Raw genomic sequence first — 26,600 nt, 5'->3', positions numbered from 1 at the left:
TTATGCTGCTGCCACTGCCATTCCACCAATGCTCCTGCTTTTGCCTCTCAGCCAGCCAGTCCAGAATGCTGCCGCCTATGCCAAGGTGTTGCAATTCAAAGTTGGGCCCTCAAGGCCCAGAGCTTCGTAAGGGCTTCCTGCAAGGCTATCTGCAGTCTTTCCCATTGAAAATCAGCAGCCTTATACAGCCATGCTGAAGATCAGGTTGTGGAGGACACAGGAAATGAGCTTAATTTGGAGACACACTCCAGTGAGTATTGTCAGGTTCCCCCCCCGAGTGATCCAAGCAGTGAACCTGCTAATTGAGAATGCCGATGGTTTGCTCCACAATGTTCTTGATGGCAGTGTTGCTCTCGTCCGTGTGCTGTCCACGTGTGGTTGGGTGATGAAGGGGAGCTATGAGCAATGTAATCCGTCAAATTTATTTTTGTAGTGTGCGGCCGATTCATTTAAGTACGCAGGCCCTTTAAATTCTTTTGCCTGACCACATGTGCGCAGTAACTTATAGGGCCCAACTTGTGCACAGCCTGCGCGGGAATGTCTGGGTTGCTGCGCAACTGCACAGCTTAGAGAGAACATTTGTCATGAGCTCTTGTCACCAAGCAGCCAGCCTTTAATTCATCTTGGTTTCTCAAAGATGGTGTGAATGGCTGACTGGCACAGGATGAAAGCATCATGGCCACTGCCAGGAAAGCAGGCATTCACTGACATGATATTCTATGCATGGTCACACAACAACTGCCCATTCAGCAAGTGGTACTTTTTAAAAATTCATTCATGGGATGTGGGCGTCACTGGCCAGGACAGAATTTATTGCCCATCCCTAATTGCCCTTGAGAAGGTTGTGATGAGCTGCCTTCTTAAACTGCTGCAGTTCATTTGGGGTAGGTATGCCCACAGTGCTGTTAGGAAGGGAGTTCCAGGATTTTGACCCAGCGACAGTGAAGGAACGGCGATATAGTTCCAAATCAGGATGGTGTGTGACTTGGAGGGGAACTTGCAGGTGGTGGTGTTCCCATGTATTTGCTGCCCTTGTCCTTCTTGTTGGTAGAGGTCGCGGGTTTGGAAGGTGCTGTCTAAAGAGCCTTGGTGCATTGCTGCAATGCATCTTGTAGATGGTACACATTGCTGCCAACCCCTTGTGGGTGCAGTACATCTCCTCGTTAACATGTGGCACCTACAGAGCCACTGCGCAGTCGATGGCTCCCTTACCACTGGGAAATCCTGCTATCCTGGCTAAGCCATGTGCCCGATCTTCCTGCTTCTCTGTGGTTAGAGAGAAGTCTATGAAGTCCCCTCACCGTGCGTACCGGGCCTCTGTTAGCTTCCTGTTGTAGCAATGAACAACTAACTGTGATATTATTGACTTATCTGGTCATAATCTTTTTAACCTAAAGCATGGACCCTGACCATTTCCCAATTAAAAGAATGTAAAACAAAGGCACAAGAGAATTTTCTATGCATTACCGGAACTGTTAATTGTCTTTTTGCAAATCTAAACCACAGTACAGATGGTTAGTATTTAACAGAACACAGAACTCAAAATGGCAGATCTAATACATCAAGAATGGTCACATTAATTCAGAGATGCCATGCACAGCAATTCAATTCAAGCTCTAAGAAGGTTAATTTAGCACTATCAAACAAGAACCTGGAAACATTCAATTTTCCATTTTCAAGTGGCATATATCTAGAAAACAGCCAGCATTAGGGTCATTGGTGGGATATCCCTGCAGTTGGCATGAAAATGTGTGGAATTCCTGATTGATCACAGAAAATAATTTCACAAAACTAACTCAAGTGCTTTGTAGGGAAGCAAGGAATGTAACATCAAGCAATATAATTGTAGCTACGAGATCCCATCCTCTTCCTTCCTGAGAGATTGTATTAGCTTTCTAAAACATGACCTGGGCTCTTATACATGAAGTTGAATCTTGGAACAACACCAATATCAGTGCTGTGATAACAATGAATAGAAATTATTTGCCAATAAACTCAGTTAGATTAGTTAGAATCCAGAAAATCTGAAAGGAACCAGGTTGACCAAATTTTGGCAGTGCTATAACCTTAATAAACAGTTCAGTTTATCTCCGAGCTCTAACATAAATGACTACGTTGTAATCCAGCAAATAACCCATTGGAAAAAAAAACAAATTCAATTAAGTCCCAAAACAATGTCTACCCAGGGGAACATAACTTTCATCCAAAACAGCATTGGAAAGGAAAGAGACCAGCTGTAGAAAATGGGGCTGTTAGCTAGTACATGCAGTTAAACAAATTTGAAAATTCAGTACAAAAAAAAATCTTAATTTCAATTAATACAAATTTAAATACAGTAGTGCAGATTGCATTCATTTATGCAGAACAAAGTTGAAAATACAACTGTAATCCAATGCTGCCTATTTGTCTTGCCATTTTAATTCAGGGAGAAGAGTTCAACACTTAACTCTTGGACATTCTTATGATTTAAGAATCTTCCCAGTTAATAATTGTGTATGATTGTTATTAATTTAGTATGTTCAGTAGTTCTCGATACAGCAATAAATCATACTCCATGGATTTAGTTATGCTAGCGGGGCTCCTGGCGCCCTGCCAAAGACACGAGGGGAATCCTACTTCAGCCTTTCGGAGCCCCCCGGCGCACTTCAACGGCAGTCAGACACTTAACTACCCGGCACCAGGATCCCCATCCTTTTGATAACAGGGATCCCGCCTCCAAGACCTGCCAGCCAATCATAGGGCCAGCAACTCAGTAGTATCTGCAGTACCAATGGGATTGGTGACCACTGCTGGTATTACAGGAGGCCTGGGCGCTGGCCCAGTGCCGGTGCCCCGGACCAGAGGGAAGTGAGGAGGGGGTCACCAGAGCTAGTATGGCAGGCCCTGGTGATCGGTGGGGTGGGGGTGGGGGGTGGTGCAGGGAGGTTGGGCGATGAAAGCGGGAAGTTTACTGGAGGGGCAGCTTTTTCAGCCAGTGGCCCTCTGTGGGCCACAGATTGCTTACAGAGGAGGCAGCACCCCCCCCCCACCCCCCCAAGGCTGCACGGAGGCCACTTCATTTTACTAGGTGACCTCCCTACATGGTGGAGGCTCACCCACCACCCCTCCCCCACCACCCCCAACCAGCCACAGGTTGAGGTTAAAGACCAGGAAGAGGTCTTTAAGTGGTTACTGATTGGCCACTTGAAGGCCTCAATGGACCACTGGGCGGAAGGCCATCTTCAGCCTTTCATCCCCTAATTTAATTGCGGTGCGACGAGAAGGCAACAAGCCTTCCATGCCCCGCCTTCTGCCTTCCGTTGCAATTCTATGGACCCCCCTGCTCAAAAATGAAATAGAGTTAACAATTTAACATTGTGTAATGCACCCATGTGCAAACACTTGTGCAGCTACAAATCTTTACTCTTCCTCTTCCCAGCACTTCTACATGGTGCAATCCCTGTGGCTACAGCTGAGGTAGAGGCAGGCCTGCTCTGATGGCTGAGTTGCTATTGACCGATAATCTCTGGGTTTTGGAGCACATGAGAGCCCCGCCAAAGATTGCTCCACCTGCATTTGTGCAGGAGCAGACTCAGTCATCAGGCCACAAAGCAGAATGTCGGGTGCTGAATGAGCGGGGACAAAGGGTGAGAAGTGGAAGCACTTTGAAACAAGTCCCATTTCCCTGTTCCCTTTCACCATCACCCTTCTCATCGCCCACCTGCACATGTAGTTGAAAATTCATCTTAGGGTCAAATATAACACTAAGTTTACGAAAAGTCTGGTTCAGCCTCAGGCAGCTGCCAGGGAGAGGGCTGGAGTCAGTGGCAATGGAGCAGAGTTTGGAGTGGGGACTGAAGACAATGGCTTCAGTCTTCCCAATGTTTATTTGAAGGAATTTTCTGCTCATCCTGTACTGGACGTTAGACAAGCAATCTGATAATTTAGCGACAGTGGAGGGGTTGAAAGAGATGGTGGTGAGGGACGACTGGATGTCATCAGCATACATGTGGAAACTGATGCATTTTTGGATGGTGTGGCTAAGAGACAGCATGTGGATGAGAAATAGAAGGGGGCCAAGGATAGATCTTCGGGGGACACCAGAAGTAACTGTGCAGGAATGGGAAGAGAAGCCATTGATGGTGATTCTCTGGCTACAATTAAATTGATAAGAATGGAAGCAGGTGAATGTAGTCCCACTCAGAGGGACGACATTGAAGAGGCAGTTGGAGGACAATCATGCGATCAACTGTGTCAAAAACTGCAGACAGGTTGAGAAGGATGAGGAGGGATAGTTTACTTTGTCACATTCACACAGGATGTGACGTGTGACTTTGATAAGAGCCATTTCAGTACTGTGGCAGGGGCGGAACCTGATTAGAGGGATTCAAACATGGAGTTCTGGGAAAGAGGGGCATGAATTTGGGAGGTGATAAGACATTCAAGGACTTTGGAGAGGAAAGGGAGGTTGAAGATAGGGCAGTAGTTTGCAAGGACGGTTGGGTCAAGGGTTGTTTTTTTGAGGAGGGATGATGATGGCAGATTCAAAGGATGGGGGAGCAATACCTGACAAGGCAGAAATGTTAACAGTATCAGGTAGCATGGGAGCTAGGAAGGGACATTGGGTGGTCAGTAGCTTAGAGGGAATGGGGTCATGAGAGAAAGAGGTGGATCTCGAGAACAAGATGAGTTCAGAGAGGGCATGAGGGGAGATAAGAAAGAAACTAGAGAAAGATACAAGTTCAGGGCTCAGGCAGAGAGGAAACTTAGAGGAGGTTTTGCCTGATGAGCTAGGCGAAGGGAAGGAAGTGACAGAGGCAGCTGATTGGATGGTCTCAATCTTGGTGTAAAAGAAATCCATGCGCTCCTTACACTTGATGTTGGAGCTGCCCATGGAACAGATGGGAGAGAGGTTTAAGAAGACAGTTTGCATTCTAGGATGATCCAGCCAGATCTGGCGGTGAATAGTTAAACCAATTAGTGCTGTAGCTGTTCAAGTCTGTGTCCCTTGGACTTTTTTTATTCATTCTTGGGATGTGAGCATCACTGGAAAAGCCAGGATTTATTGCCCATCCCTAATTGTCCTTGAGAAGGTGGTGGTGAGCCACCTTCTTAAATCACTGTCGTCTGTGTGGTGCAGGTACACCCATAGTGCTGTTATGGAGGGAGTTCCAGAATTTTGTCTCAACGACAGTGAAGGAACTGCACTCACCCAGACAATTGGAGAGTATTCCATCATGCTCCTGACCTATACCTTGTAGATGGTGGTAAGGCTTTGCAGTTACAGGACGTGAGTTACTTGCTGCAGAATTCCCAGCCTCTGACCTGCTCTTGTAGCCACAGCATTTATGTAGCTGGTCCAGTTCAGTTTCTGATCAATGGTAACCCCCAGGATGTTGATGTTAAGGGATTCAGTTTTGGTAATGCCATTGAATGTCAAAGGAAGATGGCTAGATACTCTCTTGTTGGGGATCATCATTGCCTGGGACTTGTGTGGCGCAAATGTTACTTGCCACTTGTCTGCCCAAGCTGAATGTTTTACAGGTCTTGCTTAAGGAACTGGAGATAATATCGTACCAGGAGGAATGGCCAAGGCCAGGCCAGAGTGCCATCTTCTCATCTAAGTTTTATGAAAAGATGTTTTAAAAAGCCAAAGATTTGAAAAAGTATACAATTCACAGCACCCAACTTTGCAGGACAAGGCAGGACAATAACTCCCTTCCCGTATCTGCAACCTTGTCTAGCCTTACAACCCTCTGAGATCTCTGTCCTTCTCCAATTCTGGCCTCTTGCACATCCCTGATTTTCTTTGCTGCATCATTGTGGCCGTGCCTTCAGATTCCTAGGCACTGTGCTCTGGAAATTCCTCCTTAAACCTTTCCATTCCTCTAGCTCGCTTTTCTTTAAACCTACCTCGTTGGCCATGCTTTTGGCCACTTGTCCTAATATTTCCTTATGTGGCTCGGTGTCAAATTTTTGTTTGATAATCATTCTTGTGAAGTGCCTTCGGACATTTTATTATGTCAAAGGCACTATTTAAGTGCAAGACATTATTCTTGAAATACTTTTAAAACAAAACCCAATATACTTCGAGCAAGCATACTATTAAGGCTTAGAATTATTTCCTCACCAATAATTAAGCATGTTATCAAGATATATAGGGAGAATTGTAAAGGCAGTTAAGTAGTTCGGATAAATCCCTGATAACTCTTAAGTCATAAAAATGTCTAATTCTAGGCAATTAACAGTAAACAACAGAGAGCTGGACCAGAAAGGCAAATCACGTACAGTAAGAAAACAGCCTCTACCTAACCATTACATTAATAATTAAATTCATATAAATTCAGACCTTCAATACTGTTGATGTAAAAGATTCTCTGTGATATATGTAATGGCAGATAATGATTAAATGGATTTAAAGATGATCTCGTTCACTTCTGTTGCCACTCTGATGGTACTGGAGATGATCATCAGTGTCAGTACAGCCCATCTTGTTTTTGAAGTGCAATTTTAATTTTGAGAATGAATGCTCAGATAAAAGTGGGGGGTGGGGGGGGGTTACTTACCATTCAGATCCTTTAATTGGTGGTGACTTATTATGCAAAATTTTCCATTTACAATAGGCTGTCTTGCGAGTTCCTTTCAGTCCTCTGTAACTGACAACAGCTTCTGGCGCAAGCACAGTTAAACGTAGAAATCCAGAAGCAAAATATTGTGGATGCAGGAAATCTGAAATAAAAACAGAAAAAGCTGGAAATACTCAGCAGGTGAAACAACATCTGTGGAGAGAGAAACTCCACTTCTTTACCTGAGCATTGATCCTCAAAACTAAAATTGCTCATCAAAAACAAGATGAGCTATAGTATGCTGTACTGACACCAGTGATCATGTCTTCTTCAGTACCATCAGAATTAACGTTTCAGATCAATGACCTTTCATCAGAACTGGGAAAAGTTAGAAATATAATAGGTTTGAAGTAAGTGAAAGGGGGGAGGGGGGGGAAAGAACAAAAGGGAAAGTCTGATAGGTGTAATATTCTGCTTACTGTCTTACTGTTTAGCTAGTACAGAATATCTGAAGAGTCAGATGGTTAAGAGAAATGGGGAGCTTTATTAAACACTTCTTACTGCTATGGCTTACATCTTCCAAGCCCGTGCACGAGGAAGCCACACACATGGTTTTACATCACTTCCTGTGATGAGGTATACAGCATGATTAACATATTTTACCAGTAACAATCCAATGTCTAGTATACCACTTAATACTACATCTCCCTGCAAGTCTCTGACTTCCATATTTACATAGACAATTGCTGTGATGCTTTTACAAGTCTACCATAACAAGTCCTCTTTTCCTTTGAGGGGGATAGAGGTTTCGAGTCCTCTGAGTAGTCTGTCTGAATCTGCTGTGCAAGAGTGAAATTAGTAGATGACTCAAGTTCCTCATTCGGGTTGTCATCTGGATTGGTAGTTGAATGCAACAATTAGATTTTGGAGATAACTGACTTCCCTGGGCAGGAGGCTGCTTCTGTATTGCCACCAATGTACTTCTATTTTGACTCACCATATCATGCTCTATCTGGACAATATAGGACCTTGGATGTGGGGTCTGGTCTACCACTTCTCCATACCGATTTTGGTCTCTGATCCATACTAGTCTCCTGATTGGATGTCTGCTAGGTTTCATGCCTTATGATGTCTGTTGTGATTTCACCTTTGATTGGAATGATGTCTATCCTCTCTCTCCCTCACTTTTTCCAAGTTATCCTCTCTTACTTGTGACATGAGTGTGTGTGTGTGTGTGTAGGTAGTTGGGTTTTCAGTCTTCTTCCTATTAGGAGTTCACATGGTGCTAATCCATTTTGTAGTGGGATTGAACGATAGTTCAAAAGTGCAATTTGAACATCCTCATTCTTCTTCAGCAGTGCTTTTATTGTATGCATTTCTCTTTCAGCTTCACTATTGGCTTGAGGGTATCTTGGTGAGCTGGTGGAATGAACAAATCCGTATGATATTGTGAAGTCTTTAAAGCATTCATTGGTAAACTGTAGTCCGTTGTCTGAAATTACAGGGTCTGAGATTCCATGTGTTGTGAATAACTTCTTCGACAATGTAATCACTGCTTCAGAAGTATGACCCTGCAGTTGCTTGACTTCTGTCCATCTTAACTAATAATCTACTACAATCAAGAGCATTTTACCTCTGTGTTCAAAAAATCCATCCCAAGACGTTCCCATGGTCTTAATGGAAAGGAAGATGACATCAATGGTTCTCTTATCTCCTGATGATGAATAGCACAAGTGATACATCTTGATATCATCTCTTCTAGTGATTTTGAAAGAGCTGGCCACCAAACAGAATTTCTTGCTCTGGCTCGACATTTTGTAATGCCTAAATGTCCTTGGCAATCTTTGTAGGATGTCTAATCTCACAACTCTCGGAATTACCAATCTCTCATCATAGATGAGTAAATCATCAACTACACTGAGATGTCCTCTCTGTCCATAGTACTGTCTGAGAATAGGACTGTGTGGCATGTATGCTGGCCATCCTTTGCGGTAGCACTCTTACTTGAGCACATTCTTCATCAGATTTCTGTGCATCTCTGATTTAATTCAGTCTCTGAATTGTAGCTGGTAGAGTTGTGGTTGTTGTCGATGCAAAGGTTTTTTCCTCTTCAATGAGGGATACATCACCTTGTTCCAGTCTTGCCACTAGGATACGAGACAAAGCATCTGCTGTGATTTGCTGCTTTCCTGGAACATGCTCTGTCTTTGCATCAAACCTCATCATCCTCAGTCTCAATCTTTGTACTCGTGGAGGCATCTTTGCTAACTCCTTTGCATGTAAGAGAGTTGCCAATGGTTTGTCATCTGTCTCTATCTTGAAGTGAAGGCCAATAATGTAGTCTGCAAACTTCTCACATGCCCATGTAGCTGCTAATTTTTCTAGCACTGTATATCTCTGTTCAGTTTCTGTCAGTGAACAGGATGCTTGGTAAATTGGTCTGTGCTTTCCATATGTCTGTATCTGAAACAGTACAGCTCCCTGTCCTGTAAAAGATGCATCTGCAGCAATGATAGTGGGTAGCTCTGGGTCATAGTGAGCTAACACATCAGGTGATATCAGCATTTCTTTGATTCTTTCAAATGATCACTCTTGTGCTTCCTCCCAACACCATGTATTATCTTGTCTTTGACGCAGTAGCTCATTGACTACAGCTAGGTTGGGCAAAACTTTCTGACTTTGTTCACCATTCCCATAAATCTCTGTAGCTAAGTCGTGTTCTTAGGAGCTGGAAACTCCTTGATTGCTCTTGTCTTCTGTGGATCAACTCTTAAACCAGATCCATCCACAATATGTCCAAGGAATTTGACAATCGTCTGCGAGAACTCACATTTGTTATTGAGTGTAAGTCCCGCTTTCTCTAATTGTTGCAACACTGCTCTCACTCAAGTATCATGTTCTTGTCTGAGTAGATCAATGGACATCATCCATATGACACACAATTCCATCTGGTCCTTCTAGGATGCTTGACATTGTCCTTTGGAAGATTTCAGGTGCTAGCATGATACCAAAGTGTGGTCTGTTGAAACAAAACCTTCCAAATGGAGTAATGAAGGTTGTGAGCAACTTAGACTCTTCATCTAGGGAGAGTTGCCAAATATCATTATTTGTATCCAACTTCATGAAGATTGAAATAAAAACAAGAAATGCTGGAAGTACTCAGCAGATCTGGTAGCATCTGTGGAGAGAAAAGAAGAGTTAACATTTCAGGTCAGTGACTCTTCTTCAGAACTGGCAAATACTAGAAATGTGAAAGGTTTTAAGCAAGTAAAGCAGAGGGGCAAGAGATAACAAAGAGAAGGTGTAGCTAGGACAAGGTCACAGAGAATAACTGACCAGAAGGTCATGAAGCAAAGGCAAACAATATGTTAATGGTGTGTTGAAAGACAAAGCATTAGTACAGATAGGGTGTTAACGGACTGAAAACTGAACAGCCGCAAGTACAAACGTGAAAAAAAACAGTGGGTAAGCAAACAGAACAAACCAAGATAAAATAAAATAAAATAAACACAAAAATATATATAAAAAAGAAAAAACAACTAAAAATTAAAGTAAAATGGGGGGCCCCATCGTGCTCTGACATTATTGAACTCAATGTTCAGTCCGGCAGGCTGTAGCATGCCTAATCGGTAATTGAGATGCTGTTCCTCGAGCTTGCATTGATGTTCAGTGGAACACTGCAACAATCCCAGGACAGAGATGTGAGCATGAGAGTAGAGGAGAGTGTTGAAATGGCAAGCAAGCAGACGCTCGGGGTCATGCTTTCGGACTGAGCGGAGGTGTTCCGCAAAGCAGTCACCCAGTCTGCATTTGGTCTCCCCAGTGTAGAGGAGACCACATTGAGAGCAGTGAATACAGTATACTAAATTGAAAGAAGTACAAGTAAATTGCTGCTTCACCTGAAAGGAGTGTCTGGGGCCTTGGATAGTGAGGGGAGAGGAGGTAAATGGGCAGGTATTATACCTCCTGCAATTGCAGGGGAAGGTGCCGTGGGACGGGGACGAGATGGCAGGGGTAATGGAGAACTGGGCGAGGGTGTCGCGGAGGGAATGATCCCTTCAGAATGCTGACAGGGGAAGGGAGGGGAAGATGCGTTTGATAGTGGCATCACGTTGGAGGTGGCGGAAATGACGGAGGATGATCCTTTGGATATGGAGGCTGATGAGGTGGAAAGTGAGGACAAGAGGAACCCTGTCGCGGTTCTGGGAGGGCGGGGAAGGGGTGAGGGTAGTGGTGCGGGAATTGAGCCGGACACGGTTGAGGGCCCTGTCAACCATAGTGGGGGTGAATCCTCAGTTGAGGAAAAAGGAAGACATATCAGAAGCGCTGTCATGGAAGGTAGCATCATCAGAGCAGATGCATCGGAGACGGAGAAACTGGGAGAATGGAATGGAGTCCTTACTGGAGGAAGGGTGTGAAGATTCATGAAGATTGAACTCTTCCCCAATTTAGCCAAGCTCTTATCTACAAATGACATTGGATGGATTTTGTGTTCCATTGTTATGTTCTGCTGTATGAGATCAAAACAAATTCTAATAGATCCATTTGGTTTTTGTACTGGGACGATGCTTGAACACCAGTTTGTTGGCTCCGTCACAGGTGAAATAACTTCTTGCTTCACCATAGAGTCAATTTCTTTCTTTACTTTTGGCAAGAGTGGGTGAGGAACCTTTCTGGGGCTAAACAGGCACACTGGCTTTGATTCCAACTGCAGGGTTATATGGTATGCTGTCTTTAGCTTCCCTGGTCCTGTGAACGCTTTGGGAATTCAGCTCTAAAATTTCTGAGCTGATTTCTTTCTGCTTCCAAGTTCCTCTTCTCCGCAGATTAAATGCAGGTTGGTGCAAGCTGTCCTGCTCAAGAGTGAACAATGTTGATTTTGAATTATGTATGATATTTCTGTTTTCTTTTTCCCTAGATTTTAGGATTGCCTTCATTTTCCCTATGACTTTTAGTTCTATTCCTCCTGGCCCATATAATTTCTTGCCTGATGGTTGAAGAATGTTTTTCTTTCTGCTCCAGTATCCAAAGTAAAATGTGTCTTATTTCCCTGTACAAGAATTTCTGCATTCCAGCAACTCCCACTTGTTTCCTGGATTATTTCCCAGAAAAGATATTTCAAATTCGTGAATATCTTCAATCTTGTGGATATTTCCACTTTTCAAAGGTTTTATAAGAACAGAAGAACATAAATAGGATCAGGAGTAGGCCATTCAGCCCTTTGAGCCCACACTGCCATTCAATGAGATCATGGCTGATTTTCTACTTCACAATTTTCCTGCTCTATCCCCATAACCCTTGATGTTTTTAATATGAAGAAATCCATCGATCTCAGTCTTGAATATACTCAATGACTGAGTCTCTACTGTCTGCTGGGGCAGAGAATTCCAAAGATTCATCACCCTCTGAGTGAAGAAATTCCTCCTTATCTCAGTCCTAAATGGCCTGCCCTTTATTTGAGGTATGTTGGAATGAGATCACCTCTCATCCTTCAAAACTCCACAGAATAATGGCCCAGTCTATTTAATCTTTCCTCATAGGACAATCCCTCCATCCCAGGAATTAGTTTGGTGGACCTTTGTTGCACTCTCTCTATGGAAAATATTTCTTTCCTCAGGTAAAGAAACCAAAACTGCACACAATACTCCAGGTGTGGTCTCAAGAGTCTATATAATTGCAGTAAGACATCTTTACTCCTATACTCAAATCCTCTTGTAATGAAGGCCCACATACAATTTGCCTTCTTAATTGCTTGCTGTGCCTACATGTTAGCTTTCGGTGATTCATGAACAAGGATACCCAAGTCCCTTTGAAATTCCACACTTCCCAGCCTCTCACCATTTAAGAAATACTCTGTAGTTCTGTTTTTCCTTCCAAAGTGGATAACCTCACATTTCTCCACATTGTATTCCATCTGCCAAATTTTTGCCCATTCACTTAGCTTCTCCAAATCTCCTTGAAGCATCTTTGCATCCTCCTCACAACTCACACTATCACCTAGTTTTGTGTCATTCTCAAACTTGGAAATATTACATTTAATCCCCACATCCAAATTGTTGTGATATATTGTGACTAGCTGGGGCCCAAGCCCTGATCCTTGCGGTACCCCACAAGTCACAGCCTGCCAATCCGAAAATGACCCATTTATTCCTACTCTCTGCTTCTGTCCGTAACCAGTTCTCAATCCATGCCAGTATATTCCCCCAATCCTATTTGCTCTAATTTTGTTGACTGACGTCTTGTGTGGGATTTATCAAATGCTTTCTGAATATCTAAACATACCACATCCACCAGTTCCCCCTTATCTATTTTACCTTCAGTTTGAGGGAGAGAAGAATCAGTCCAAGACTAGTATTTTAAACTTAAATAAGGGCAATTATGAGGATATGAAAGAAGAGCTAGCTAAAGTGAACTGGCAAATTAGGTTGAGGGACAGGTCAATGGAGATGCACTGGCAGACATTTAAGGGGTTATTTCAGAATACACAGAATAGATACATTTCAACCAGAAAGAACAATTCCAAGGGGAGGATCAACCATCCATGGTTAACTAAAAAATTTAAAGATGGTATCAAACCTAAAGAAAAAGCATATAATTGCACAAGGTGGGTGGCAGGTCAGACGATTGGACAGAATATAAAAACAGCAAAGAATGATGAAAAGATTGATAAGAGGGAAAAATAGAGTATGAGAAAAAGCTATCTAGAAATATGATAGCAGGCAGTAAGAGTTTTTATAGATATTTTAAAAAGAAAAGATTTAACAAAGTGAGCATTGGTCCTATAGAAAGTGAGACTGGGTAAATAATAAGGGAAATTAGAAAGATGGCAGATGAATTGAACAGGTATTTTACATCGGTCTTCACTATAGAGGATACAATTAACATCCCAGAAATAACTGTAAATCAGGAAATGGAAGGGAGGGAGGAACTCAAGAAAATTACAATCACCAGGGAAGTGGTACTGAGCAAATTGTTAGAGCTATGTGCTGACAAATCCCCGGGTCCTGATGAACTTCATCCTATGGCCCTAAAAGAAGTGGCTAGTGAGATAATTGATGCATTGGCTTTAATTTTCCAAAATTCCCTAGATTTGGGGAAGGTTCTATTAGATTGGAAAAGTAACTTCTTTGTTCAAAAAGGGAGGGAGACAGAAAGCAGGAAACTACAGGCCAGTTAGATTAACATCTGTCGTAGGGAAAATGTTAGGAGCTATTATTAAAATATTATAGCAGGGCACTCAGAAAAATTCAAGGTAATCTGGCAACATGATTTTGTGAAAGGGAAATAATGTTTAACCAATCAATTGGAGTTCTTTAAAGAAGTAACATGTGCTGTGGATAAAGGGGAACCAGTGGATGTACTGTACTTAGATTTCCAGAAGGCATTTGATAAGATGCCACATGAAAGGTTATTGCAGAAAATAAAAGCTCAGGATGTAGGGGGTAACATTGGCATGGACAGAAGATTGGCTAGCTAACAGGAAATGGGGAGTAGGTATAAATGGGTCATTTTCTGGTTGGCAAGATGTAACAAGTGGTGTGCCACAGGCATCAGTGCTGGGGCCTCAACTTTTTACAATTTATATAAATGACTTAGATGAAGGGACCGAAGTTATGGTTGCTAAATTTGCCGATGACACAAAGATAGGTAGGAAAGTAAGTTGTGAAGAGGACATAAGAAGGCTACAAAGGAATATAGATAGGTTAAGTGAATGGGCAAAGATCTGAAAAATGGAGTATAATATGGGAAAATGTGAAATTGCCCATTTTGGCAGGAAGAACAGTTATACAGAGCATTGCTGAGATCACATCTGGAGTACTGTGTACAGTATTGTTCTCCTTATTTAAGGAAGGATGGTAAATGCATTGGAAGCAGTTCAGAGAAGGTTTACTAGACTAATACCTAGAATAGACAGGTTGTCATTTGAGGAAAGGTTTGTATCTGCTGGAGTTTAGAAGAGTAAGAGGTGACTTGATTGAAACATATAAGATCCCGAGGGGTCTTGACAGGGTGGATGTGGAAAGGATGTTTTCCTTTGTGGGAGAATCTAGAATGATGGGTCACTATTTAAAAATAAAGGGTCATCCATTTAAGACAGAGATGAGGCGAAACCTTTTCTCTCAGAAGGCCGTGAGTCTTTGGAACTCTCTTCCTCAAAAGGCAATGGAAACAGAGACTTTAAATATTTTTAAGGCAGAGGTAGATAGATTCTTAATCAGAAAAGGGGTGAAAGATTATCGGGGGTTGGCGGGAATGTGGAGATGAGGCTAGAATCAGATCAGCCATGATCTTGTTGAATTGCAGCGCATGCTTGAGGGGCCGAGTGGTCTACTCTTGCTCCTCATTCGTATGTTCATATTCTGCTAGTTGCATCCTCAAAAACTCCAACAGGTTTGCTAAACATGATTTCCATTTGATAAATCCATGTTGACTCTGCCCAATCCTACCATTATTTCCAACTGTCCTGTTATCACATCCTTTATTATAGATTCTAGCATTTTCCCTACGCCTGATGTTCGACTAACAGGTCTGCAGTTCCCTGTTTTCTCTCTCGTTCCTTTCTTAAATAGTGGGGTTACATTTGCCACCTTCCAATCTGCAGCAACCATTCCAGAGTCTATAAAATTTTGAAAGATGATCACCAATGCATATACTATCTCTACAGTCACCTCTTTCAGTGCACTGGGATGTAGATCATCAGGTCCAGGGGATTTATCTACTTTAAGTCCCATTAATTTCTCTAGTACTTTTTTTTAATGAATATTAATATCTTTCAGTTACTCATTTACACTAGTGCCTTGATTCTCCATTTTTCTGGGAAGTTTTAATATTTTCCTCCGTGAGGACAGTCACTAAGTATCTATTTAGTTACTCTGCCATTTCCATATTCCCCCCTATACGTTGTCCTGACTCCGCTTGTAATGGACCCACATTTGTCTTTCTTAATCTTTTCCTTTTTACATACCTATAGGAGCTTTTACAGTCTGTTTTTACGTTTCTCGCTAATTAACTCTCATTCTATTTTTCTTTTCTTAACCTTTTCCTTGGTCCTGTTACGACCAGGTGAAAAAAGTGTCTCGGGGTCCCTCTCAGCCTTCACCTGGTCTTACTGTAACAGAGTTTAATTTTAAACGCACCGTGTTTTTAGCTCCCCCTTGGTGAATCCTTGTTCACTGCTTTCTAATTAAAAGGCAAAGAAACTAGCAGAAACAGGTGTTCTTAGGTTTAAAGAAGAAAAGTTGAAATTTATTAAACTTAAACACTAATTCAGTTGATCACCCCAGCAGGCCCTGGCATGCACTTCCCCACCCCCTCACTGTCCAGTGGTCAACATCCATTGTGGGTTAATGTGTCAGGTAATGATCCTTTGTCTACACAAGCACCGCCTGTTAGTATGCAAATGTTTTTTCCAGCCACAGCTGATCTGTTCAACAAGTCAATTCCTCACTCCAACAACAGTCCAAAATCAATGTTCATATGACAAAACCAATGTGCCTCATTCTTGGCAGGTGGGGGCCTGCATGATACCTCCACACCCAGTGGAATGAAATGCGATTTGAGAAAAGCGTATTTCATTAAAAGGGTCGAGAGAAAATATAAGATACAGAAAGAAAACCCATGTATTTCTCTCATTTATTCCCATTCATTCATAAATCCTAAAACTTATTACAGCCTGTCTTTTCTTGGTGTCAGTACTGATTTAATTGCCCCCTTTTTGGCATCCCAGTAAACATGTGGTTCTTTGCGGAAGTTTTTTCTTCAGTTTGTCCATTTCCATGGCTGCTTTGTGTCTTTGAGATGGTTAGGTTTAATTAGCCCTGAGTAAGAAATTTTCTTTCAGGAAAGTCAATGGTCGGCGGGTCTATCCTGAACTCTCTTTCAGTGCTTTGCTGAGTCATGCAAAGGCTTTTGACTTCAGGGGATGGGTGGTTTGAATTTTTTCTGAATGTGGGGGAGGATTCTTCGCTAATATCCCTTTTGTCCTCTCGGATACATCTGCCTGTGTATCTGTACAAACTCTACTGCACTCCCCTGTGGCACTTTGACTAGGTGAGGCATCACCCTCATGGTTTCTCTGTACCCTAGAGGTCTTTCTTTGTCTCTGCAGGTTCCTGTAAATGCTGTTAGCAATTCTGGTGGGGTGCTTCGAGTGTCTGCATTTACATAGGCAGAAGTGGGGTCTATCTTTTCACATTTTTTGTGGTTGGCTGACCAGACAGTAGGGGTTTTCATTTGGGATTCCTCCTAGACTTCCTTTAACCTGCCAACTTGGTCACTTTTCCCCTTTCCCTTTCTAAACTTTTGCCAGCCTTGTGCCTGCGTGTGCCTTACAGTTCACCAGCCCTCTGCTGGAGGGTCCTCCTAACACTGGTACAGGACTTGGGGGTGCAGGTTTCACTGCAGGTTGGGATTTCCCCTCAAGCTTGCACATGTGGCAACTCCTGCGGTACTCCACCACATCTTTGTGGAGTTTTGGTTAGTCAAACTGCTGTCTTATGAGGGCTTTGGTCTTTCGTATATCGGCATGTACCGTCATTGTAGTCTCGTGGGCCCTTCTTAATATTTCTCTCCAGTATCTCCGCAGCACTACTAACTGGTGAACTACTGTCCACGCCTTGCTCTCAGGTCTGTGAGGAGAACTCCATTTCCTCATCAGTACCTCATTCTTTAAATAGTAGCAATCAGGGACTCCCTCTGCTTCACTTTCAGATTGGGCAGCCTGCGCTAACTCTTGCAATACTGGGTCAGCTCATTGAGCCTCAGCTAGGGAAAATCCATTTAATTCATTCCCTGGGTCTCCTAACTTTCCAAAGAAAGTCTCAGACAGACAGACCTGGTCATCTGCTTGCCATGCCAATGCAGTCTCCTCTGGGGAGCTGGTTTGATCATGGTCTAATCCACTACACATTGAAGGAAACTGCAGGGGTCCGTCTCTTGCTACTGCCCTGATTCTTTGACCTCCTGTGGTTTTTCTTTCACTACGGGAAGGCTACCACCTTTACCCCTGCCAGATCATTACCGAGGACCAGGTCAACCTCATCAACAGGCAAACGAGGGACAATCTCTACGGTCAATGTCCCAAAATTAGGTCACACTCCAGGTGTACAGGTACAGGCATACACTGCCCTCCAATACCATTCACCACCATTTTGGTGTTCACTGCGCTCTCTGGGGGAAAGTTCAGACCTTTTCCCAGTAAAAGGGATCTAGTGGGCCCTTTGTCCCAGAGAATTACTATGGGCTTGTTTGCCCCACTCAAGGGGTACGGGGTTAACTTTCCCTTCAAACACAAAACCCTGTTAACCTTCAGGAATCCTATTAGCTTTTCCTGTACTTGCAGCTGTAAGCTTCCTGGGTCTCACTCTTACTGCAGTTAAAGCCACAGCTTGTTCTGCTGTGCTTTCCATCAGGTTCCTGTCTTCACCGAGCGGGTGTGCCCTGATTAATCCTACAGATTTTCCCTTTAATTTTCAGCAGTCAGCTTTTAAATGCCCTGCTTTATTCCAATGAAAGCACACAGTCTCCGGGTCTCACTTTTGTTCACAGCACCTTCCTTTTTGGCTCGAGGAGGGCCCCCTGTGTCTCCTGCTTTCCTTTCTCTCCCAGGACTGCTTGGCCTGCTATCACCTTCCCACCCTTTGTCCCTATCGGATTTGTGGGGGTGACTAGGAAAGGTTCTCTCCTGGGAAACCAACTTATAAGTTAAAGTGAACTCATCAGCTTGAACGGCCGCTTGCCAGGCTCTCTGAACCCGCTGCTCCTTTTTGCATTTGTGCGGGTGATTAGGAAAGGTTCTCCCCTGGGAAATTGACTTATAAATTAAAGTAAACTCATCGGCCACAACAGCTGCTTGCTGGGCTCTCTGGACCCGCTGCTCCTCTGCATGGGTCTTTATGGAGAGTGGGAGAGAGTGTTTAAATTCCTCTAACAGAATTACTTCTCTGAAATTCTCATAGCTGAACTGCACATAAGAGCCCTCAGCCACTGGTCAAAAGCCAGCTGCTTACTTCTTTCAAACTCCAGATAAGTTTGATTCGCTTGCTTCTTGAGGGTCCTGAACTTTTGGCGATAGGCTTCGGGTACTAATTCATATGCCCTGAGGATAGTGTTTTTTGTCAGTTCATAATTTGATGAACTCTTATCTGGCAACAGGGAATAAATTCTTCTACATCTTCCTCATTGAATTTTGGAATTAATTGAGCTAGTTTTAACAATTTTGTACCCAGCCCTGAATTATGCTCCTCCATATTGGCCATGCTTTCACTGGGGTTGCTCTGTTGCCCCCTAGTTAACTCAAGATGCTTCAGCTCTCTTTCTTCGCATTCCTTCCAGAATATTCTTTCTCTCTCTCTCTCGTTCCTTCTCCTCTTTTTCTTTCTCTTCACGTTCCTTCTGGAAGTCTCTCTCTTTCTCCCTCTCCTGTCTCTCTCTTACTCGTTCTCTGTCTTCGCATTTAAGTTTCCTCTTTTCCAATTGTATCTTTTCGAACAATACCCTGTCGGAATCTGCTTCTAACCCCGTATCAACTTCTTCAGATTCAAGGGAAAGATGGTTGGGAGTTCAGACTTCCTAGCCTTGCCACGTACAGTGATCCCACACTGCCCAGCCATTTTCCTCAACTCCTCCATAGACAGTGCTTTTAACTTATCCCAAGGTACTTCACCCTGGCTTGGAGAGCTACTAGCTTCAGTTGCAGACATGTTCGTATTCAATCACAAACAACCACAAGAAAACCTGTATTGAAATCTTGCTCTTTTTTGATTGGGAACAATTTGGCTTCCCACTTCAAATTTCTCATTTGTCTGTGCGTAAAATCCAGGATGGTAGCCCCCAAATTTCTGTTCTGGTGTCTAGGGGTCCCTCTCAGCCCCTTCACCTGGTCTTGTTCATTGCTTTCCAATTATAAGGAAAAGAAACTAGCACAAACAGGTTTTCTTAGGTTTAAAGAAGAAAAGTTGAAATTTATTAAACTTAAACTCTCATTCGGTTGATGCCTACGGATACACAACACGCCCATGCTAACATGCATACACGATACACACATGCAAATAGAGACAGAAAAGAGAAGTAAAAATAAAGTGGAAAGGCTTGAGGCAAAATCTGAAGAGCTTTTTTTATGGTTCTTTGAGCTTGCTGTAGAGTCCTTGATTGTAGGTAGATCTTGCTTTTCACTGGGGCCCAGTGTTCTTCTTAAACCTTGTTCGCTGTAGGAGATTTTTCTCTCTTGGGGTTCTTAGGTCTTCATTGGATTCAGAGGCTTGTGAGAAAAAGATGGGAACAGACAAGAGAGATCTTCTCAGTCCAGGAGCAAACAGTCTTTCTGCGTTCAAACTCTCTGTGGCTAGTTCAAAAAGCCCTGGCTGGTCCAACCAATCCTGGCTCCTGTGGATTGCATCACGCACCCCCTCACTGACCGCTGATCAACATCCATTGTAGGTTGAATTTGCCAGGAATGGTCCTTTGTCTACACAAACACCGTCTGTTAGTATGCAAGTGTTTTTTCCAGCCACGGCTGATCTGTTCAACAAGTAATTTCCTCACTCCAGCAACAGTTCAAAATCAATGTTCATATGACAAAACCAATGTGCCTCATTCTTGGAAGGTGGGGGGCCTGCATGACAGTCCTTTTTTGCAGAATTCTGAAATGCTCCCAGTCCTCAGACTTATCCTTTTTTTGGCAGTGCAACTCTTACAGTCACAGAGTTATACAGCACAGAAACAGGCCCTTCAACCCATCATGTCTGTGCTGGCCATCAAGCAGCTATCTATTCTAATCCCATTTTCCAGCACTTGGCCTTTAGCCTTATTTGCTATGGCGTTTCAAGTGTTCATCTAAATACTTCTTAAATGTTGTGAGGGTTCCTGACTCTACCACCCCTTCAGACAGTATGTTCCAGATTCCAACCACCCTCTGGGTGAAAAATCTTTTCCTCAAATCCCCTCTAAACTCCTGCCCCTTACCTTACATCTATGCCCCTTGGTTATTGACTCTTCCGCTAAGGGAAAAGGTTTCTTCAGGTCCCCCCTCAGCCTTCTCTGCTCTAAGGAAAACAACCCTAGCCTGTCCAGTCTCTCTTCATAGCTGAAATGCTCCAGTCCAGGCAACATCCTGGTGAATCTCCTATGCACCCTCTCCAGTGCAATCACCTTCCTATAGTGTGGTGACCAGAACTGTACACAGTACTCCAACTGTGGCCTAACTAGCATTTTATACAGCTTCATCATAACCTCCCTGCTCTTATATTCTATGCCTCGGCTAATAAAGGCAAGTATCCCATATGCCTTCTTAACCACCTTATCTACCTGTGTTACTGCCTTCAATGATCTATAGGCAAGTACACCAAGGTCTCTCTGATCCTCTGTACTTTCTAGGGTCCTACCATCCATTGTATATTCCTTTGCCTTGTCAGTCCACCCAAAATGCATCACCTCACACTTCTCAGGATTAAATTCCATTTGCCACTGCTCTGCCCATCTTACCAGCCCATCTATATCGTCCTGTAATCTAAGGCTTTCCTCCTCACTATTTACGACGCCACCAATTTTCGTGTCATCTGATAACTTACTGATCATACCTCCAATATTCACGTTTAAATCATTAACGTACATTACAAACAGTAAGGGTCCCAGCACTGAACCCTGCAGTACACCATTGGTCACAGGCTTCTACTCGCAAAAACAACCCTTGACCATCACCTTCTGCCTCCTGCCACTAAGCCAATTTTGGATCCAATTTGCCAAATTGCCCTGGATCCCATGGGCTCTTACCTTCTTAACCAACATCCCATGCGGGACCTTATCAAAAGCCTTACTGAAATCCATGTAGACTACCCTCATCTACACATCTAGTCACCTCCTCAAAAAATTCAATCAAGTTTGTTAGACACGATCTCCCCCTGACAAAGCCATGCTGATGATCCTTGATTAATCCCTGCCTCTCCAAGTGGAGATTAATCCTGTCCCTCAGAATATTTTCCAATAGTTTCCCTACAACTGATGTTAGACTCACTGACCTGTAACTACCTGGTTTATCCCTGCTACCTTTCTTGAATAATGGTACCTCTTCGCTCTCCCAATTACTTTTTTAAGTACCCCCCTACACTTTCTATACTCGGTTAGGGACTTCGCTGTTTTCAGCGCTTTGAATCTGCCATAAGCCTCCTTTTTTTTCCATATCCAGTCCTCTATATCACTTGACATCCAGGGTTCCCTGTACTTGTTGGTCCTACCCTTCACCTTTACGGGAACATGTTGACCCTGAACTCTCACTATTTATTTTTTGAATGACTCCCACTGGTCTGATGTAGACTTTCCTACAAGTAGCTGCTCCCAGTGCACTTAGGTCAGATCCTGTTTTATCATATTGAAATCAGCCTTCCCCAAATTCAGTACTTTTATTTCCTTACAGAGTTATGGTCACTATCCCCGAAATGCTCTCCCACTGACACTTCTACCACTTGTCCAGCTTCATTCCCTAGGATTAGGTTCAGTATCCGCCCTCCCCACCCCCACCCCCCTTCTCTTGTAGGACTTTCTACGTGCTGGCTCAAAAAGCTCTCCTGTATGCACTTTAAGAATTCTGCCCCCTTTAAGCCTTTTGCACTAAGACTATCCCAGTTAATATTGGGGAAGTTGAAATACCCTACTATTATTTCCCTATTATTTTTACACCTCTCTGAGATTTGCCTACATATCTGCTCCTCTATCCCTCCCTGACTGTTTGGAGGCCTGTAGTATACTCCCAGTCAAGTGATTACCCCCTTTTTGTTTTTAAGTTCTACCCATATGGCCTCATTTGAGGAACCTTCTAAGATATCATCCCTCCTTACTGCAGTAGTTGACTCCTTGATCAATAGTGCAATGCCACCTCCTCTTTTACACCCTCCCTTGTCACGCCTGAAGATTCTATACCCTGGAGTATTGAGCTGCCAGTCCTGCCCTTCTCTCAACCATGTCTCTGTGATAGCAATAATATCATACTTCCATGTGTTAATCATTGCCCTCCATTCATCTGCCTTACCTTGCGTTAAAATAGATGCAATCCAGCCTTGCATTATTCACTTGTGCCTTATCAGGTCTATATTTGCTCTGCTTTCCAGACTGACTTAGTTTCTCTTCTATATTTGACTGTGCATCACCCCCTACTATACCCCCATTCTGTATCCCATCCCCCTGCCAAATTAGTGTAACCCCCACCAACCCCCCGCAAACCTCCCAGCAAGGATGTTGGTCCCGTTCCGGTTCAGGTGCAACCCATTTAACTTGTACAGTTGCTCTTCCTTTGCTCTAATACAATCCTTGATTTCTCACTTAAGCGGTTGGAACATTTTCCTTGCTGGATTATTGTGCATTAAAGGAATGTATTTTTTTTGCAAAATATGTATTAGTCCTTTAGTTTCCCTTCCTGTATGTTCTGTACTGGCTTTTTGCTACGGCACACCGCTTGGAAGTGGGCCCTCTTCCCTCACGAATGGCATTCCGCCTCTTTGACAGGACAGTTTTCCTGCCAGTATCTCTCTTGGCCACACCTACTGCAATTAACCTTTGCTGCCACTAGATGCTCCTCCTGTCTCCCTGGCTTTTTGCCCCACCTTTCCCTTTCTTATGCCTAACAAACTCAACTGTGTCGGCTGCCTTCATGACGGGACTCTCCCTGTCACCTCAGACCACAGATCGATTCTGTTTCCTGACCTCTGCTTGTCTGCTAAGTTGGATTGCCTTTTCTAGAGTTAGATCATCTCTTGACTGCAAGTGATCAGACAAGGTGTCACCAAACACTCCTACAACAGTTCTATCTCTGATCAGCTCATCCTCAAGCCACCATGTTCACAGTCTTCTGAAAGTTTGTATAAGTCATTTATTAATGCATCCATTCTTTCCCCTTGACGCTGTGGCCGGAATTTTACAGTGGGCAGACGGGAGCCGGACTCCGAAGTAAATGTCGGTGCCAAGCCCGCTTCTGCCCAGCCTGGGGATCCATCCCGTATTTTACGGATCCCCAGGCTTTAATTGGCCCGAGGTGGGACATCCACCCATTTGAGGGAGGAGGGCCCACCTCAGTGAGCTGCCGGCCAATCAGCGGGCCAACAGCTCTTAGTCTCAGCAGTGCCACTGGGAGCGGTGGCCACTGCTGGGACTGCAGCCCAGCCGGCCGAGGAGGATACCAAGGAACCGGTACTGAAGATAAGTTTGGGTTGCCTCACCAAGGGAATCGGTCGTGTCCTGGTGAGGCTAGGGTGGTCTTTTGGGGGGAAGGGGGCGTCTTGGATCCCGAGGTTGGGTTAGGAGACGGGGGCGGCCCTCAATTGGGCACCCTGTGTCCGATTGCCAGGCCTGCCCTCGGGGTGCGGAAAAGCCGGCAGCTATGGCTGGCCGGCCTTTCACATCCCTGGCCCACCCGCTTGCCACGGGTAAAATACCCGTGGAGGTGGGCGAGGGCTCTTAAGTGGCCGTTAAGTGGCCACTTAAGGGTCTTGATTGGCCTTGGGCGGGTGGGCTGCTTCTCATCCCCCGCCCGCCCCCCTGCCAGACCTCTGTAAACTTGGTCGGAGGCGGAATCAGGGCGGTTAGGCCTCCCAGAGCCTGCCACTCAATTTTACGCAACCACCCCCCCCACTCCCACGCCACCATCGGACCTGCTGGGGTGGCGTAAAATTCCGGCCAGTGTGTGTTTGTTAAATTTGGCATGCTCCACGATGTGATTTTTTTCTCAAATTGAAATATACATCGAATGCTTTAATAACATCATCATGTGTAGCTTTCTCATCTTTGATATTTTGCATTACAAGAATATCGTCCGCACAGTCACCCATCTCATACAACATTATACTGACCTGCTCACTGTTTGGTTTTGTAGCTAGATCCGACACGTGCGATACCTAGCAAATCTTCGATACCACTTTGGCCATGCCTCGGCTTGATTCAGGCTTGCGACTTTTTCGAAGCTTTCTGGTAAAGGTAGGGACTTTACCATCATTGCTGTTTACCGTTGCCACCACCGCTGCCACCATATACCTTCCAAGCCTGTACAAGAGAGATCCACAGATGTGGTGTTACTTCACTTCCTGTGATGAGGTATACAGCATAATTGGCATATTTTACCCAGTAACAGCTCAATGTCTAGTATACCACATTATATGACAATAGGTTGGAAGGCAGGACAGATTAAATGACAAAAGAGTTTGTGGTGCAGGTCCAAAGGCTTTGTAATGGGACACATAAAGAAATGAAAGAACTCAGTGCAGAGTCCAAAAGGCTGTAAAGTGCCTAATTGAAAGATGGTGTTTTTCCTTGAGCTTAGTTTGAGCTTCATTTGTTCGACAAAGACCCCGACCTTTGGAAGACACTTGCATAACTCAGTTATGGAGGATCTAACGTCATTTTCTCTAATTGATTCAAAGTTTTCAAACTGAAGAGCTGTGGCACTTTTTTTCCCATTACTAACAGCTCTTTATGCTTCTGCCATCCTGCTCCAGTTGTTTGGCTGTTAATCAACTTTTTCCTCGGATAGTTTTTAACATCTTTAAAGCTATTCCTGATTCTGAACCATGACTTTTTCTTCACCCTTTTAAGGATTCATAAGACTTAAAGACTTTCTTAAATTTAGCTCCTTGCTCCTTGGTGTGATTTTACATTTGCCTGCTGTTTAAATCTGCTGACACCATTGAACATGCAAAACCTTGCCCACTGCCCACCACCAAGTCTGAAAATGATTCCACCAGGTGTCCCTACAGATCGTGGCTTTTTATAGTGGGGGTCAAAAATCCAGGACAATCCAAAAGATTAAACTATGCTGCATCTTTTTTACCTTCACCAAACATCATTGCAATAATTATTTATTGTTACCAAACAGTTAAATAATCTGCTATGTTCAGGATCTTTTAGCTAGGATCTGTTATCCAGAATTCCCTTCCTGACTTCAATAATGGGATAGTCTTGCTGAGGTTTCCCTTTTCCTTGTACTGTTCTTGATTTTGTGTGCTCTCACAGATATACCGAAATAAAGGTGATTTAACTATCCTCACCATTCAGAACATTAATCAAGCAATGCAGATTTTGCCTTTCAAATCTGGATACAAACCAAGATGTTACACACAATAATTGTTTGTGACAAACATCATTCAACACCTGTAATTATTTTACAAACTTTTCAAGCCATGAGGCTTTAGTTGCTATGTACAGCAAAATAGTTGCCAATGTATTTTTGAATACATTTCGAATGCTATCACATTCAAGAATTGTACCTTCCTACTTCAGTTCTCCAATCTCTTTATTGTATCAGAAGATAATAAACAAACTTAGATATGTAAAATAGTATATGCATACTTACATTACATACCAATATACTTATCAAAATGATTATAAAGGATTTACTCTAACAACTGTTAAATTTCAACAATTTCCCACAGAATCCCATTCAAATATTCTGTGGCTTGTGCTGATGTACTGTGTACGAATCTAGTTTGTAATGTTGTAATTGCTCCACAAATGTTAGGAAAACAATTTGCCTAATTCCAGCTTACCTGTTGATTTCTTTGTGTTCAATTTTTCCAGTTAAGTTGTCCCTGCCAGGATACATCGTAAAGTAGCTACTAGTGACATTTTCTTCCAATGATCTGGTCTGGTTTGGTGTTTTGCACCCCATGATTTTGTGACCATGTTTACCAGGAGCCTCCACAATTATTGCCCAATTATCTGTAAAACTTTCCACACTTTACAACTGAGACACAAAATGAAGTCATGAGAGCTGCAAATAATTAATAGGATTGGACTTGTAGCAACTGAAATAACAGAGCAGAGTTTAGGAAGCATAAGTTCAAGCATTGAAGAAATGGGAACATCTGCACAAGTTCAAGTATAAGTCAAATACTTAGGAAAACAGAAGAGCAGTTGGGGTCAATAATCTACATAGGAAAGTCTATGAGATGAGAGTTTTTCAGTTCCATAATACCCTGTCACTTAGGTCAAAAGTGCTAATAGTATGAAGTTCACACAAGATGAAAGAAAACTGTAGTCTTATGATTACATGGAAGGTTAAAGGAGTGTTTTGTTTTA

General features: G+C 43.3%; 1 protein-coding gene across 6 annotated transcripts in view; it reads right to left on the bottom strand.

The window, feature by feature from the left end:
- The window catches only part of LOC137372132 (collagen alpha-1(III) chain-like), a 300,919-nt gene extending 274,671 nt beyond the window's left edge, over window positions 1–26,248 (bottom strand). For 3 of the 6 annotated variants that reach the window (XM_068035601.1, XM_068035603.1, XM_068035600.1), the window contains exons 1-3: window positions 26,069–26,248; window positions 24,380–24,569; window positions 6,546–6,708 (exon numbers count right to left, since the gene is read on the bottom strand). The gene's annotated coding sequence lies outside the window, so the exon portion shown is untranslated. The remainder of the gene's footprint in view (window positions 1–6,545; window positions 6,709–24,379; window positions 24,570–26,068) is intronic. The other 3 variants (XM_068035604.1, XM_068035606.1, XM_068035605.1) reach the window with 1 other exon arrangement.
- Between the last annotated feature and the right edge of the window lie 352 nt (window positions 26,249–26,600).

The sequence above is a fragment of the Heterodontus francisci genome, chromosome 7 (genome assembly GCF_036365525.1).
Source record: "Heterodontus francisci isolate sHetFra1 chromosome 7, sHetFra1.hap1, whole genome shotgun sequence".
In the NCBI taxonomy this organism is placed as follows: Eukaryota; Metazoa; Chordata; class Chondrichthyes; order Heterodontiformes; family Heterodontidae; genus Heterodontus; species Heterodontus francisci.
Note: the sequence above shows the minus strand (reverse complement) of the source record. Positions and strands in the feature narration are given on the sequence as shown.